This window comes from Bos mutus, chromosome 14, assembly GCF_027580195.1.
Source record: "Bos mutus isolate GX-2022 chromosome 14, NWIPB_WYAK_1.1, whole genome shotgun sequence".
In the NCBI taxonomy this organism is placed as follows: domain Eukaryota; kingdom Metazoa; phylum Chordata; class Mammalia; order Artiodactyla; family Bovidae; genus Bos; species Bos mutus.
Genome location: NC_091630.1, coordinates 78022730 through 78038031, shown reverse-complemented (window position 1 = coordinate 78038031; position 15302 = coordinate 78022730).

Below are 15302 nucleotides of genomic sequence, written 5' to 3'. Positions count from 1 at the left end.
TAGCATGTGAGATGAGTGCAATTGTGCGGTAGTTTGAGCATTCTTTGACATTGCCTTTCTTTGGGATTGGAATGAAAACTGACCTTTTCCAGTCCTGTGGCCACTGCTGAGTTTTCTGAATTTGCTGACATATTGAGTGCAGCACTTTCACAGAGTCATCTTTCAGGATTTGGAATAGCTCAACTGAAATTCCATCACCTCCACTAGCTTTGTTCGTAGTGATGCTTTCTAAGGCCTACTTGACTTCACATTCCAGGATGTCTGGCTCTAGGTGAGTGATCACACCATTGTGATTATCTGGGTCGTGAAGATCTTTTTTGTATAGTTCTTCTGTGTATTCTTGCCACCTCTTCCTAATATCTTCTGCTTCTGTTAGGTCCATACCGTTTCACCAGCCAGTAGTTTCTTTCTCATAAATAGACAGTAGTGATGTTAGTCAATAATGTTTTCTTTGTTAAATTGCATAGTGCCTCTCTATACCACTGTCTTGCGGCCAGAACTTCCTGTCATGAGCATGAACTTCCTACCAGACCCACTAGTCACACGGCTGAGTAAGACCAGGAAAAATCATCACAAAGTGAGAGAGTCCGGGGGGGCAGAAGTATGTTACATAAAGTATGTGTGATCCACCCCTGATGCTGTAAAGTAGGACCCTGGTCCATGTGGATGCTATGCAGGATATTATGTTAGTGAATCAATTACTTTGTAAGCTCTCAGATGCTGTCCTACATCTTATGGGTGAGAAAGACACAGATCCAGAGAGATGGGATTCTAAGCATCAGCATTGTACTCGGCAAAAAGTAAGCACTTAGTAAATCTTAGCTACACGAATACTTTCTCCATCACAGGTAAGTATCACAGGTAATGCCTCTGCCCTGGAATTGGTAGAATGGATTGAATCTTTCTGTCCTCCCTGTCAGATGCCTGTTAAATTTTTCTGCTGAGATTTTCAAGCAGATAACGTAATGGTGGAGTTGATGGTTTAAATTGCCCACTGTATTTCCGGCATAAGAAGCAGAGTGTTCCTGCATAGAAGAAGCCTGCGATATGAATCTGTTTTCTTTTGTCTGGTCCAGAGTGCTATTGGTGGACTGCAGCCTGGATGTGGTTGATCAAACATGGAATGATATAAAGATAAAATCTTGTAAAGGAGATTTATGGTTGTTAAATTAATTGAAATACTTCAGGATCCACAAATTCTTATTCAGAGTCCCAACTATTTGGAAAATATATGAAGATTAATGAAAAAAATTCTGGAATATTTTCTTTGTTTGACTTTGAACGTGGTTGAGAAGAGTCCATGACTTGAGGGGCTGACCCAGAGTCTCTATTTGTGTACCTGTTGGACAGACTTGTAGCTTTGTTTTTGGTTCCATGGAGTGAAGACTGTTGATCATGTCTAAGAATATACAAAGCTAGACCAATGCTTTGTTAGTTCTGCATTTGAGAATTGTGAGAAATAAAGAAATAATTTGTCTGCTGTTATTTTAACAGCACCCTGTTCTCCATTCTCTTCCTTTTCTTGACCTTAGGCTATTTTTTTTTTTTAATTGTCAGAATCAGCACTCAGGTTAGACTGTTGTTATTTTAACCCAACCCATAGAATCAGGGGATGTGCAGACTGGAGGAGAGGATCCAGGCCAACACTTCTAATTTTTCAGCTAGGGAAATTGAGGCTCAGAGCAGTTACATGGGGACCCAAACCTTACGAGAGAAGTTAGCAAAGGAATTGGGATTCAAAATAGGACTCTGGTCTCATCTTGTCATGTACCTCTTGCTGCATCAATGAAATGGACCTACTAGCTACTGTTCCTGCTATCCTGGAAAAAGAGAAGTGAAGGCTAGCAGAGACTAGAGGAGAAGAAGAGGTGATGAGGAACTTCTCCCCAACGTGTCCTTGCACACGACTTTGTGGTTGATGTGCTGAAGCTTCATTTTTGATGCACAAGCCATTGGGCCATCTCAGAGTGATGGTCTGCTATTGTTGTTTAGCCGCTAAGTTGACTCTCTGCGGCCCCATGGACTGTAGCTCATCAGGCTCCTCTGTCCATGGGATTCTCCAGGTGAGAATACTGGAGTGGGTTGCCATTTCTGTCTCCAGGGGATCTTCTCCAGGATATCCCTGACTCACGTCTCCTGCACTGCAGGCAGATTCTTTACCACTGAGCCAGTGGGGAAGCCCGATGATCTCTTGGCATGTCCTAATAAAGATCTTTTGATGAGAACCAAGATAACAGTCTTAATAACTGTAGCTAATATTTATGGAATACTGATGATGAGCTGGCTATCTGTAAACTGTACCTCTGAGTTCTTTGTGACAGCCATAGGAGATGAGCACTGTGATAATTCCATGGACAGGTAAGAAACCAGGGAGAGGTGGATAAATCGAGATCACTCAGAGGGTGAATAAGGAAGCTGCAATGTGAGTTCTGCTCTGTTCTCACTGGGGTTTTACCAAGGGTTCAACATCATTACTTGCACCCAATCAGGAGCTAAAAAAACCTGTAAGGGACGATGGGCACATGTTGGGTCCCCAGTGCCCTGTGTAACAGTAGCCACCCCAGACTCAAATGTGAACAGAGCATACACCCCAGTATGCAGTATGGAGGTGAGGGGTACTTTATCTGCTCTGCCCTCTCCTGCTTTCTATTTTTGAAAATGAAAAAATATGCACTTTTAAAGCAATCTTGAGAAATAAGAATGGAACTGGAGGAATCAACCTGCCTGACTTCAGGCTTTACTACAAAGCCACAGTCATCAAGACAGTATGGTACTGGCACAAAGACAGAAATATAGATCAATGGAACAAAATAGAAAGCCCAGAGATAAATCCACACACCTTATCTTTGACAAAGGAGGCAAGAATATACAATGGAGAGAAGACAATCTCTTTAACAAGTGGTGCTGGGAAAACTGGTCAACCACTTGTAAAAGAATGAAACTAGAACATTTTCTAACACCATACACAAAAATAAACTCAAAATGGATTAAAGATCTAAATGTAAGACCAGAAACTATAAAACTCCTAGAGGAGAACATAGGCAAAACACTCTCTGACATACATCACAGCAGGATCCTCTATGACCACCTCCCAGAATATTGGAAATAAAAGCAAAAATAAACAAATGGGACCTAATTAAACTTAAAAGCTTCTGCACAACAAAGGAAACTATAATCAAGGTGAAAAGACAGCCTTCAGAATGGGAGAAAATAATAGCAGTTGAAGCAACTGACAAACAACTAATCTCAAAAATATGCAAGCAACTCCTACAGCTCAATTCCAGAAAAATAAATGACCCAATCAAAAAATGGGCCAAAGAACTAAATAGACATTTCTCCAAAGAAGACATACAGATGGCTAACAAACACATGAAAAGATGCTCAACATCACTCATTATCAGAGAAATGCAAATCAAAACCACTATGAGGTACCATTTCACGCCAGTCAGAATGGCTGCGATCCAAAAGTCTACAAGCAATAAATGCTGGAGAGGGTGTGGAGAAAAGGGAACCCTCTCACACTGTTGGTGGGAATGCAAACTAGTACAGCCACTATGAAGAACAGTGTGGAGATTCCTTAAAAAACTGGAAATAGAACTGCCTTATGACCCAGCAATCTCACTGCTGGGCATATACACTGAGGAAACCAGAAGGGAAAGAGACACGTGTACCCCAGTGTTCATTGCAGCACTGTTTATAATAGCCAGGACATGGAAGCAACCTAGATGTCCATCAGCAGATGAATGGATAAGAAAGCTGTGGTACATATACACAATGGAGTATTACTCAGCCATTAAAAAGAATACATTTGAATCAGTTCTAATGAAGTGGATGAAACTGGAGCCTATTATACAGAGTGAAGTAAGTCAGAAAGAAAAACACCAATACAGTATACTAGCGCATATATATGGAATTTAGAAAGATGGTAATGATAACCCTGTAAGCGAGACAGCAAAAGAGACACTGATGTATAGAACAGTCTTTTGGACTCTGTGGGAGAGGGAGAGGGTGGGATGATTTGGGAGAATGGCATTGAAACATGTATAATATCATGTATGAAACGAGATGCCAGTCCAGGTTCGATGCACGATACTGGTTGCTTGGGGCTGGTACACTGGGACGACCCAGAGGGATGGTACGGGGAGGGAGGAGGGAGGAGGGTTCAGGATGGGGAACATGTGTATACCTGTGGCGGATTCATGTTGATATATAGCAAAACCAATACAATATGGTAAAGTTAAAAAATAAAAAAAAAGAATAACTAAATGCAATGTGCAATAATTGATTCACTGAATGATTCAACAACAACAGAAGCAAAAAGAAAACTATGGTTTTAAGACATTATTAAGATAATCAGGGAGAGCTAAATATGGAATGTATATTAGCTAACACTGTATCTTTGGTAAAATCCTCAACAGGTTAATTGCTTTGTGATCATGTCCCCAACCTTGGGAGTTAGAAAAACTTAGGGGTAAAGGGCCATAATATCAAATTTGATCAAGTGCTATATTAATTGGTAAACCTAGAGGAAGGATATACAGGGGTTCATTGTATTATTATTTCAATTTTTCTGTATAATTGAATTTGCTATAATGAAAAGTTGAAAAGATCCCACTCTTCAGTTATCACAGAAGTAAAACATTTTTATTGTGTAAAATTAAAAATTTAATGAAGAAAAAATGAGGAATATAAATATATAATCCTATCAGCCAAAGTGCTGGTTTTCAAAAATGTAAACTTCTGTCCTTAGGTAGAAATGGATATTACATTGTCATCCTGTAATACTCACTTTCTGTATATATGCATATGTGACTCAAATAAAAGTTTCATAAAATTACAATTGTCTTTGCTATATTCACTGCCTTTTATACTTCCATTTAGTTTCTAAAAAAAAAAAAAATGCTTATCTGGGACTTAGTGGTCTGATGGTTAGAAATCCAGCTGCCAGTGTAGAGGTCATGGGTTCGATCCCTGGTCTGGAAAGATTCCACTTGCCACGGAACAACTAAGCCCGTGCTCCATGGCTGCCGAGTCTGAGCTCTAGAGCCCGGGCGCCACGACTGCTGAGTCTGAGCTCTAGAGCCCGGGTGCCACAACTGCAAGTCTGAGCTCTAGAGCCCGGGTGCCACAACTGCCGAGTCTGAGCTCTAGAGCCCGGGCGCCATGGCTGCCAAGTCTGAGCTCTAGAGCCCGGGCGCCACGGCTGCTGAGTCTGAGCTCTAGAGCCCGGGCGCCACGGCTGCTGAGCCCACACGTGGCAACTACTGGAGCCTGTGCTCCGCAGAAAGAGAAGCCACCGCGACGAGGAGCCGGCACACTGCAACTAGAGAGGAGCTGGCCCTCGCTCACGGCAACTAGAGAAAGCCCACGCTCAGCAACAAAGACCCACCACAGCCAAATAAAACAATAAATAAATTTTTAAAAATTCTTATTTGGTTTACAAACTCAGCAGTCACCAGTTGTTTAAAACACATGACCTAGAATAGGTTGTCTAGAGTAAAATTAGTTTATAGGAGTGCTGGACCCAGGGTTCTATTATCCGAGGGCTTCCTGGGCATCCCAGGACAGCACAGGACAGGAAAGCAGTCTGCTTTTCAGAATCTTGGGGTTATTTTCTTGACCTCATGATGCCCTGAGGCAGTGCATCTCCAGGGGGGCTTGCTGCCCTCCAGTGTGCCAACCTTCAGAAAATCTCACAGAAACAAGGTCTCCTCCAGATGGCAACCTGTTCCCTTCCCTTCCTGCCAACATCGCCTGAACAGTCCATATCTCCTCTGTAGGGGACAACCAGGAGACAAGCCAGCACAATCCACTCTTCAGTTCAGGGCTATTTGACGCCAAGGATCTCATTTGGTGATGTGCACAGGACTTGGACTGTCAGAACTTGAAAGCTGGACTGGGCTATTTCTCATTTTATAGTACCCTGGTGCGCTCATAGCTATTAAACATCTTTAAAATATCCAGCATCAAAAGAAGTTGTAGAACATCAAGATTATGTAAATGTGTGTGTGTGCTAAGTCGCTTCAGTCATGTCCAGCTCTGTGTGACCCTATGGACTAAAGCCTGCCAGGATCCTCTGTCCACTGGATTCTCCAGGTGAGAATACTGGAGCGGGTTGCCATTTCCTCCTTCAGGGGATCTTCCCAACCAAAGGATCGATCGAACCTGTGTCTCTTACATCTCCTGCATTGTCAGGTGGCTTCTTTACCACTAGCGTCACCTGGGAAGCCAAAATTATATAAATGCTATATGGCAAATGGCAACCCACGCCAGTACTCTTGCCTGGAAAAATCCCATGGACGGAGAAGCCTGGTAGGCTACAGTCCATGGGATGGCAAAGAGTCCGACAGGACTGAGGGACTTCACTTTCTTTCACATGGCAAATACCAGGAAGATGACTAATCCCAGTGCTGAATATCTAACAGTAGCCCAAGCATGGAGGAAGCTTCCTTCCTTCCTTTCCCTCTTTTTCTCTCTCCCTCCCTTCCTTCCTTCCTTCCTTTTTCTCTTTCTTTCTTTCCCTTCCCCCTCCCCCTTTCTTTCTTTCCTCCTTAAAATAGCTTTGCGTCTTCTACTTCTTTCACTGTGAGAGCTGACCCACTGTATTATGATTACTTGCCTTCTCTTCTAATGTGTTCTTGCCTGGAGAATCCCAGGGATGGGGGAGCTTGGTGGGCTGCCGTCTCTGGGGTCGCACAGAGTCAGACACAACTGATGCGACTTAGCAGTAGCAGCAGCAGCAGCTTCTAATGTGTAGGTTTGGAGAGAGTAAAGACTGTATGAATTTTTCCCCTTGCTGTGTTCTTTTTAAAAAAATAAATGCTAGTATTTTATAATTATTTATTTCTCACTGTGCTGGGTCTTTGTTGCTGCGTGAGGGCTTTTGTCTAATCACAGAGAGCAGGGGCTACACTCGGGTTGCAGTGCGTGGGCTTCTCAGGGCTGGGGCTTCTCTTGAGCACAGGCTCTAGGGCTCATGGGCTTCAGTGGCTCTGAGTACTGGCCCATGGGCTCAGTACTTGTGGCTCCCGGGCTCTAGAGCACAGGCTCAATAGCTGTGGTGGACGGGCTTTCTGACTCCATGGCATGCGGGATCTTCCCTGGCCAGAGACTAAACTCGTGTCCCTGGCATTGGCCCATCTGGGTGGGAAAACCATTAAAGCATGATCACCCAAGTAAATGTATTATGAACAGCTGTAATGACAGCTATGAAGGAAAACCCTGTCACTCTTCTGCTTCACAAACACCTGCATTTAGGTGACATCATGACTTCTCAGATATGACTTGTTGGGAAACCAAAGCTCTCGGGGTGCCTCCGTGGGTGAATGTCAGAGGATGCCTGTCAGGGATAAGATGGAAGCTGTGGAGAGAGTTAGGCTCGTTCTACTTATTAGGCTGAGCTCCTCCTTCATATCTGGAGTAAGCCTGAACTGGAATAATACCATCCGTCTAATACAGCTTCTTTTTAAAAATTTTGACTCTGTGTTCACCATGGATTTCTTTTTGCATCAACTTTTATTTCTATTTATTTATTTCTGGTCACACCCTGCGGCGTGTGGGATCTTGGTTCCCAGCCAGGGATTGACCTCTTGCCCCCTGCACCAGAAGCGCAGAGTCTTAACCATTGACCTGCCAGGGGACTCCTTAACAATTGTTGAGAGGAATAAATTAGACCATTCAAGGACGTGTAGGCAGGGGACAACTTAGACAACAGCGTGTGTGCTAGGCTCCTCTGTCCATGGGATTTTTCAGGCAAGAATACTGGAGTGGGTTGCCATTTCCTCTTCCAGGGGATCTTCCCCACCCAGGGATTGAACCTATGTCCCTCATGTTTCGTGCATTGGCAGGTGGGTGCTTTACCACTAGCGCCACCTGGGAAGCCCTAGAGGACAGCAGTGGCATGGAATTTCTCAGCAGCGCCCCAGTGATCAGACTCCTCCTACAGTCAATAAACCAGGTGGACTAATCAGAGGTGTGATGGGCCCGGAGCCAAGGGAGGAAAAGCCATGGAGACGCTTCAGGCCGTGATAGGGTGGGCTACGTGCAGCAAGAGCCTCCATAGGACTTTGCACCCAGTAGGAGGTGAGGACGGAGTCAGCCTACAGAGAGCCGGTGAATGTCGCGCCCCGTTCTTACGGCTGTTATTCCCACGTGTGACCACAAGATGGCAGCAAAGACGAGCGGGTCCCTGTAACGAGGCGGTCGGGGTTCTCAAGGCTCCTACCCACTTAATTCCAGACACCTGGTGTCCCTGCATTAGGACACGGAGGACGCTCACTGCTTCCTGAGTTTCCCGGACCTGTGGGCCGTGCAGATTCTAACTGTTTATCCTCTTTGAAGTGGCCTGCTGCTGCTCAGATGTTAAGGGACAGCACATTCTGTAGGATGCTTTCTGACTGTGGTCTGGCAGAGCTGTGAAAACACCCACAAAGAAGGGCATTGGATTGGATTTCGAGTCTTAAATGGTCCCCACTGGGGCATTGGGGGTGGGGTTGAGGAGTCAGGTGGGGTGTGACCAGATCAGATTCCTGATGTCTTAAGGTATCATCATCACCTACTGATACAACAGTGGGTTAGGAATCTTGACACTGTCATCTCACTTTGAGACCAGTGTTATGATTATGGCTGCTCATGTTTCAGGTCAAATATTTCCTTCTCTGAGATGTTCCCCCCCTTTGAAAGTAGCCCCCCCCCTTTCTTTTTCTTTTTTTAGGTTTATTAATGACTGCAATCAGAGAAGGCAATGGCACCCCACTCCCGTACTCTTGCCTGGAGAATCCCATGGACAGAGGAGCCCGGTAGGCTGCAGTCCATGGGGTCGCTAAGAGTCAGACGCAACTGAGCGACTTCACTTTCACTTTTCACTTTCGTGCATTGGAGAAGGAAATGGCAGCCCACTCCAGTATTCTTGCCTGGAGAATCCCATGGACAGGGAAGCCTGGTAGGCTGCCGTCTATGGGGTCGCACAGAGTCGGACACAACTGAAGCGACTTAGCAGCAGCAGCAGCAATGACTGCAATGCAGGAGACCCAGGATTCGATTCCTGGGTCGGGAAAATCCCCTGGAAAAGGAAATGGCAACCCACTCCAGTATTCTTGCCTGAAGAATTCCATGGACAGGGGAGCCTTGTGGGCTACAGTCCACGGGGTTGCAGAGAGTTGGACACTACTGAAAGACTAACACACACGCACAATGTTCTTTTTTAAAATTAACTTTTAGTACAGTATAGTTGCTTTACAATGTTGTGTTAGTTTTTCCTGAACAACGAAGTGAATCAGCTATACATATACATATGTGTGTGTGAGCTCGGACACAACTGAGTGACTCTTTGCGACCCCTTGGACTGTAGCCCACCAGGCTCCTCTGTCCATGGAATTTTCCAGGCAAGAATACTGGAGTGGGTCGCCATTTCCCCCTCCAGGGGATCTTTTGACCCAGGGATGGAACTAGTTTCCTGCATCTCCTGCATTGCAGGCAGACTCTTTACCTCTGCACCACCTGGGCGCCCATATGTAGACATATATCCCCTCTTTTTTTGGATTCCCTTCCTACTTAGGTTACCATACGGCACTGAGTTCCCTGAGCTTTACAGTAGGTTCTCATTAGGTGTCCATTTTAAACATCATGTCAATAGTGGGTACACGTTAATCCCAATCTCCCAATTCGTCCCAGCCCCTGCTTTCTATCACACTTCTTCAAAGCACTTCCTGCCATCAGAATTAATTTCATGTCTCTATTTGTAAGTTGTTTTTGTGTGTCTGTGGTTCTCCGCTCACCAGGGCATTTTAGGACAGTGTTGGTGGTGATGTCAGAAGTGGAGCCCTGCCTGGCATACAGGTGAACGCTCAGACAAGAACTGATGAACTTGAAACAAATCGTGTCTCTCCCCCCCTCCACACCCTGCCCATGTAGCTGTCCCTCTCCCTTGTGACATTCTGAACTTTTCCTGTGATGCATGGATCACACATTTATTTGGGGGCTTGTCTCCTGTTCTGCTCCTCAGGGGTCTTCCAGGTTGGGGACAGAAGGCCCGTATTCATGATGATCCCGTGTTCATTACCCTGTCCCAGGCACTTGAAGCGATCGAAAACATCTGGGCGCTGAACCGCAAGGAGATGCTAAGACATGTAATAAAGTTTGGGTCTGGGATGAGCCCAGCTTTCTTTTTCTGTTCGGGGCTGTTTCCACCTCCAGCAAAGATCTGGGAACCAGAAGAGCACCTGCCCACCCATCTTCATGGGAAACTTTGAACAAGCCTGTCCTCATGCCAGCGCTAAGGGGGTTGGGCATAGTTAGTGATGGTTTTCTCCCCAGGATCTCCTTGAATTGATGTGCCAGCCTTGTGAGGGAGAGATGGGGAGTCCCTTTCTCTGTGTGTGTGGGAAACGAGGGCCTGGAGAGATGAGGTGACTCTCCCAGGCATTGTAGCTTAGAAGAGGTGGAAGCAGCCTTTGAACTTGGAACTTGACTGCCTCTGAATGCAGATGTGACCTGACAGGAGATAAACAGAAGAATTTTGATTTTGGCTGCTCATTCTCCCTACTGAATCCCTTAACCTTGCCTCAATCCTCTGCAATCGGCTCCCAGAGAAGAGTCAAATCTTCTTGTCTTGCAGGTATTTGCATAGAGATCCCTGTGGTCCCTGTAATTGGTGGTTGGACACGTACATGAAAGAGCCCTCCTGGGCTGCCTGCTCCCTCTCCACCCACCTGCTTGTTCTGGGCTCTGCAGAAGAGCTGGCCAGCCTTCTGCAGGACTGGATGCTGCTGTAAATGCTGTCAAAAGGCGAGGGTTCTGCCCCAGGCTTTCCTGTTCCCTGCTGATTCCCAGCCTCCACCCCTCCAGGAGTGTCGCCTTGGGTGGCAAAGCCCGGCCTCCCTTCCTGTCCTGGATTTGAGGCTGATGGCATTTCCTCTGCCGGCTTTGGAGGTGTGCCCACAGCCCCCATGCTGCTCTCTGCAGTCTGCCTGCCTGCCCTGCCCTCCCTGCAACCAACAGAGAAAATAAATGAAAATGAGGTGAGTGGAGAGTAAATCTAATGAGCAGGAGAAAAGACTGGAATCCGAGACTGAGGCTTGAGCTAAATGAGGCCTCAATGTGGGATCTTTAAGCCACAGAGGAATTCAACAGACTGAGTAAAGCAAAGGGTAACAGACCAGGGGTCATCTTGGAAATCCGAGATTTTCTCTGAAGTGGGTGTTGGTTCTCGGTTCTAAAGGAGTGAACCTGTGGGCCTCCTGGGCATAGAAGCTTTTCTGTGCCCCACCTCCTTCCTTGATTACAGGAAACAGGCTTCATTCGGGGTCCACGACCTTCCTTGAATTCCAAGGAGCAGGTTCAAACAGTTGCCAATTAGGGAAGGGAAGGGATGCGGAGGGGCTTTCTTGGTAGCTCAGCTGGCAAAGAATCTGCCTGCAATGCGGGAGACCCCGGTTCGATTCCTGAGTCGGGAAGTTCTCCTGGAGAAGGGATAGGCTAACCACACCAGTATTCATGTGCTTTCCTGGTGGCTCAGATGGTAAAGAACTCACCTGCAATGCAGAAGACCTGGATTCGATCCCTGGATTGGGAAGATCCCCTGGAGGACCACTCCAGCATTCTTGCCTAGAGAATTCCATGCTGAGAGGAACCTGGTGGGCCCCAGTCCATGGGGTCCCAAAGAGTCAGACACGACTGAGCGACTAAGCATTAAGCACAGGGGATGCAGAGACCAGGGAGGAGCAGTTAAGGAACAGTAGTGCAGCCCTGGGCAGGGTCCTGGCTCCCCCTCAGGGGATACACACAACAATATCTTTGAGCTGTTTGCCCACACTGAAGCCCTCTCCAGGTGGGAGAAGTTCACAGTATGCTGCCCACAAATATGTAGATCCCAGATGGGTTGGAACCAGAGGGTTGATGATGCTGGCTCCTACTTACCTCCCCACCAGCCGATCAGAAATATGTCCATCAGCTGATCATGCTACCTTTGAACCATTGCTATAAAACTCCTGACTACCCGCTGCAGGTTGGGACACATTGTTTTGAGGGCATTAACCCACTGTGGTTCCCTTTGCTGGGCAAACAATAAAGCTATTCTTTTTGATTTTACCAAAAACTCAGTCTCTAAGATTTAATTCTGTGTCAAGTTGCAGAGGTGGGATTAGGCTTTGGAAGGACACTCACTGAGGACTCTAAGCCTAGGGTGGAGTGGTTATCTATACTCTTTCACAGCCCTCCCACCTTGTTGACCAGGATGTCCTCTTGGAAGACTTTTTGGGTTCATCTGTCGTCTGTACCCTTGGAAGACTGTGGTGGATGGCGTGGAGCACTCTGCCCCTCCTCCCTGTCCTCCTGCAGAGGATGAGGAGGAAATAGGTAAAGAGATGGGAAAAGAGGGGTTAGGGACCGAGTCTGGGAGGGCTTTCTGGAGAGTCTGGGCTATATCTTCTGAGCAGGCAGACCTGCTCATGAGATCTTGCTCATGTACAGCTTCCTTCTTGTGTTCCTTTATGGGTTCATTCATTTATTCATTCAACAAATGAACTGTACAAAAAAGATCTTCATGACCTAGATAATCACAATGGTGTGATCACTCACCTAGAGCCAGACATCCTGGAATGGAAAGTCAAGTAGGCCTTAGGAAGCATCACTATGAACAAAGCTGGTGGAGGCGATGGAATTCCAGTGGAGCTATTTCAAATCCTAAAAGATGATGCTGTGAAAGTGCTGCACTCAACATGCCAGCAAATTTGGAAAACTCAACAGTGGCCACAGGACTGGAAAAGGTCAGTTTTCATTCCAATTCCTAAGAAAGACAATGCCAAAGAACATTCAGACTACCACACAATTGCACTCATCTCACACATAGCAAAGTAATGCTCAAAGTTCTCCAAGACAGCCTTCAACAATACGTGAAACGTGAACTTCCAGATGTTCAAACTAGATTTAGAAAAGGTAGAGGAACCAGAGAACAAATTGCCAACATCCGTTGGACCATAGAAAAAGCAAGAGTTCCATAAAAACATCTATTTCTGCTTTATTGACTATGCCAAAGCCTTTGACTGTGTGGATCACAATAAACTGTGGAAAATTCTGAAAGAGATGGGAATACGAGACCGCCTGACCTGCCTCTTGAGAAACCTGTATGCAGCTCAAGAAGCAACAGTTAGAACTGGACATGGAACAACAGTCTGGTTCCAAATAGGAAAAGGAGTACGTCAAGGCTGTATATTGTCACCCTGCTTATTTAGCTTATATGCAGAGTACATCATGAGAAACGCTGGGCTGGAGGAAGCACAAGCTGGAATCAAGACTGCGGGAGAAATATCAATCACCTCAGATATGCAGATGACACCATCTTTATGGCAGAAAATGAAGAGGAACTAAAGAGCCTCTTGATGAAAGTGAAAGAGGAGAGTGAAAAAGTTGGCTTAAAGCTCAACATTCAGAAAACGAAGATCATGGCATCCGATCCAATCACTTCATGGGAAATAGATGGGGAAACAGTGGAAACAGTGGCAGACTTTATTTTTTGGGCTCCAAAATCACTACAGATGGTGACTGCAGCCATGAAATTAAAAGACGTTTACTCCTTGGAAGGAAAGTTATGACCAACCTAGATAGCATATTCAAAAGCAGACACATTACTTTGCCAACAAAGGTTCGTCTAGTCAAGGCTATGGTTTTTCCTGTGGTCATGTATGGATGTGAGAGTTGGACTGTGAAGAAGGCTGAGCGCTGAAGAATTGATGCTTTTGAACTGTGGTGTTGGATAAGACTCTTGAGAGTCTCTTGGACTGCAAGGAGATCCAACCAGTCCATTCTGAAGGAGATCAGCCCTGGGATTTCTTTGGAGGGAATGATGCTGAAGCTGAAACTCCAGTACTTTGGCCACCTCATGTGAAGAGTTGACTCATTGGAAAAGACTCTGATGCTGGGAGGGATTGGGGGCAGGAGGAGAAGGGGACGACAGAGGATGAGATGGCTGGATCGCACCACTGACTTGATGGACGTGAGTCTGAGTGAACTCTGGGAGTTTGTGATGGACAGGGAGGCCTGGCATGCTGCGATTCATGGGGTCGCAAAGAGTCGGACACGACTGAGAGACTGAACTGAAAATCACTGCAGATGGTGACTGTGGCCATGAAATTAAAAGACGCTTACTCCTTGGGAGAAAAGTTACGACCAACCTAGACAGCATATTAAAAAGCAGAGACATTACTTTGCCAACAAAGGTCCATCTCCATCTAGTCAAGGCTATGATTTTTCCAGTTGTCATGTATGGGTGTGAGAGTTGGACTATAAAGAAAGCTGAGTGCTGAAGAATTGATGCTTTTGAACTGTGGTGTTGGAGAAGACTCTTGAGAGTCCCTTGGTCTGCAAGGTGGTCCAACCAATTCATCCTAAAGGAAATCAGTTCTGAATGTTCATTGGAAGGACTGATGTTGAAGCTGAAACTCCAATACTTTGGCTACCTGGTGTGAAGAGCTGACTCATTTGAAAAGACCCTGATGCTGGGAAAGATTGAGGGCAGGAGGAGAAGGCGACGACAGAGGATGAGATGGTCGGATGGCATCATCGACTCGATGGACATGGGTTTGGGTGGACTCTGGGAGTTGGTGATGGACAGGGAGGCCTGGCGTGCTGCAGTCCATGGGGTCACAAAGAGTCCGATATGACTGAGTGACTGAACTGACTGACTGATGCTAGTCATGACATCACCTACAGTGTTAGAAGCTAGAATGAAACATGGTCCTGATCACTTTCTTTCACTGAAGCCTTTCCTCTATGAGGCCTGGATGCCACTGTCCTTGAAGCTGGCCAATAGCAATCTTTTTGGAGGTTGGATTCTCTGGAAGAGACACAAAATCCTTCTCCTGAAACAAGAGGGGCTCAGAGCATTGCATTTTAAAACTGTTAATGTGAACTATGATCTCATCTGTAATTAGCAGATGGGGAAGTCACAGATAATTAGTAGTTTATTATAAAGTATGGTAAAGTGTGAGAGCACACTCCTGGGGGTGCAAGGGAAGCAGGGTGCCAAGACACAGTGCGCAGTGGGGGAGCTGGGGGGACACGCTGACCTGCTGGCTGTCGACTGTCAACGTGGCCTCACTGTCACCCTGTCCTAACTTAGCTCCCCTCTGGATCACAGAGGAGGGAAGAACTGCACCCTAGGATTCCCTCCCCTGTGGGGTTCTGGGCTATCATTTTCCAAGGTACAGGGGGTTGGAGGGATTTTATTTCTATTCAAGGAAAAATCTAGGACCTGAGGTGGAGGTAGCTAGAGCGCAGTTTCGTTTGGGCAGCATAATGATAAATTT